Below are 2,879 nucleotides of genomic sequence, written 5' to 3'. Positions count from 1 at the left end.
TGTCCCCTTAAGGGCTGTCCACTGGAAAATGAATTAAAAAAAAAAACACACAAGACTAGAAAACAAACCCCACACACACTTCCCCACAAAATAAGGAGAGAAAAAAAAAAAAAACTAATATGGCCCAGATTACTCTAGAGAATGGAACCAAGGAGTAGCTTCAACAATTCAAATTAGTGTGTTACAGAATCATCACAAGCATGTCTTGCTTAAATCCGAACAAAACAAAAAATAAAAATTTTTTGAAACAACAAAGCATAAACTAGTACTGACCACTTTTCTGACAATGCACAATTACTCAAAATTAACTAGTATCAGAAGAAAGCCCTTGTCTCACATGAGTTCATGTGGGTAGGTGCAGGGCATTTGTCATTATTGCAAAAAACAAATTTTACTTTTTAATCTTTAGTTCAAGTTAAACATTGCTTTTAGTCTGATGGCGACACCAGCTGTGCAGAAAAGACTCTGGAGAGATCTTCATAGCAACATGCACCTGCGGCCCTTCTTTGGTTCTGCAGGTTCCAGGTTAGCCAGTATTGCTACATCAGATACAATCTTTGGCCTTTCAGTGTGAATGCAGAACACTCCACATGCTTGACCGTCTTCAGGTCACGGGCCATCTTTTCAACAGTCTCTGGAATGATAGGCTTCTGTTTGTTCCTGGCAAGTTTCTCAATAGTAGAAGGGTCATTTCTGAGATTGATTTGGGTGCCAACAAGCAAGAAAGGAGTCTTTGGACAATGATGAGTTATCTCGGGCACCCATTTTTCTTTCACATTTTTAAATGAGGGTGGAGAGACCACTGAAAAGCAAACTAGAAATACATCTGTTTGTGGATAACTCAGCAGTCGTAATCTATCATGATCCTCTGGCCCTGCAGTATCAAAAAGCCCAAGAGTATATGACTCTCTGCCAATCATAACTGTGACTGCAGAGTTGTCAAAAATGGTTGGTACATATTTCGGTAGAAATTTGTTTGTTGTGTAGGACATCAGGAGACATGTTTTAGCAACAACACCATTGCCTACAACAACACACTAATTGTCTGCATTGGTGAAATAGCTGTGTATCCACTTTAAGTAAATCCAATTTGATGCTGACCTCAGCTTCTCCACTGGGGCATTCTTGTAAATAAATTCTAATCAAATATTTTCCAGAATATATGTAGTATAGTGAAATTTAAGAATTTTGGACCCTGATATATATTTAGCTCAGAAAAGTTTTCTGTTATTATAGCTTTCATTATTATATTTGTTTAATATATTTTATTCTTTAGGAATACCAATTATCTGTGGTTGAATTTCTATTTTTTAATTTTTCTTACTGTTTTTGACTGGTTTTTTTTCTGCTATTATTTCTCAATTTGCCCTCCATTTCATTGACTTATCTTATTTCTGCTTGTGGGGTACATTTTAATTTTTGCTTGCTATTTTAGTTTCTTTGGAATAATTTTCCTATACAATTCCTTTTTAGCTTATCCAGATGTCTTTGCATCATATTCTCTTATCCTTTTATTTTTCACTGTACTTATTTCATAGATAACATGCATTGTTGAGTTCTTTTTAAGAGGCTAAGAAGTTTTAATTCTTTATTCTTCTCTCTAGAGCAAATATGGACTTCAAAAAGTTCATGCATGAATGGAATTAAAATATGAGTTTATTTTGGTGCCAAAAAATTGAAATCCATGCATAGGATTTATTTTTCATAATAGGCATTCTCTACGAACTTTCTGAAGATCCTTCATAATTATCAGTCTGCCCCTTCATTAAATCTTCAAAAACATTATCTTTCCTTAGTTTTGCAGTATCTTTTCATAGACCCTTCCATTCTAATAATTTATTCCCCTTTTTTCTATTACAGGAAGGACAGTGCTAGTATGTCCCACTGTTAGGACGTATGTGAGACATTCCTTTTGGCTGGTCTTTTCCAACTTTTGTATAGATAGAATCTCATTTCCAAATTATATTATATCCTTATTTCCTGGCTCAATTTACAATGGTAGCAGGCAGTCATCTATGTAACCAAGAGTTTCTCAACTTTGGCACTATTGATATTTTGGGTCAGATAATTCTTTTGTGTGTGTGTGGGGGGGAGATTTCCTGTATATTATGGGCTATTTAGCAATATCCCTGGCCTCTACCCACTAGATGCTAGTAGCACCTCCTTTCTCCTTAGCTATGACAAGCAAAGATGTTTCAAGGCATTTCCTAATGTCTTGGGGGGGGGGCGGCAAAATTGCCTCTGGTTTCCTGTTGCAAACGACTTGTCTAAGCAGACTGTTAGATTGATGTGGGATCATTGTTTTTGTTTCAGTTTTCTCTCTCTCCTGTACTCACTTTTTTGACTCTGAGTAAAAGAACAAAATGAAAATCTCAAAGCTCCACCATTTACTTTTTTATCTTTTCCTTCAGCTCTATATTTTAATTACTAGAACTATTCACAGATGCAATATATGGTTGGACAGCTTCTTCTCTGTACAAAGGCATCTGACTTAATGGAGGATACAATCTAGCATGTGCTTTATTTTACCAGATGTGTGTGTGTGGTGTGTGAAATTATAGCCACATATGGTCTCTTTTTCTAATCAAAACAAAGCTGCTGGTCTGCTTTCAGTTCCTATCTTAATTCACACTGTATTACACACTATTTTTTTTTTTAAATTACAGGCCCTGAATGAATCAGAAAGGTAAGAACTGATTGAATGTGTAATGGCACTCTGGCTACCTATAAACTTATCAGCACTGTATTGGTAGAGATGGATGTGCTTCTGAATGGTATATATCCTTGTGCTTTGCAGTGTGGGAGGAATGACACCCCTCTCCAGTTCTTTTGGGACAGCGGGTGTACTTCATTTGAATGTGCAAAGCATGTGCTAGTTT

The 2,879-nt window shown here is 36.1% G+C and overlaps 1 pseudogene; it reads right to left on the bottom strand.

The window, feature by feature from the left end:
* Window positions 1-539: 539 nt before the first annotated feature.
* Window positions 540-992, bottom strand: LOC102473849 (cell division control protein 42 homolog pseudogene; annotated as a pseudogene).
* Between the last annotated feature and the right edge of the window lie 1,887 nt (window positions 993-2,879).

The sequence above is a fragment of the Tupaia chinensis genome, unplaced genomic scaffold (assembly GCF_000334495.1).
Source record: "Tupaia chinensis unplaced genomic scaffold, TupChi_1.0 Scaffold148768_1, whole genome shotgun sequence".
NCBI lineage: Eukaryota > Metazoa > Chordata > Mammalia > Scandentia > Tupaiidae > Tupaia > Tupaia belangeri.
Note: the sequence above shows the minus strand (reverse complement) of the source record. Positions and strands in the feature narration are given on the sequence as shown.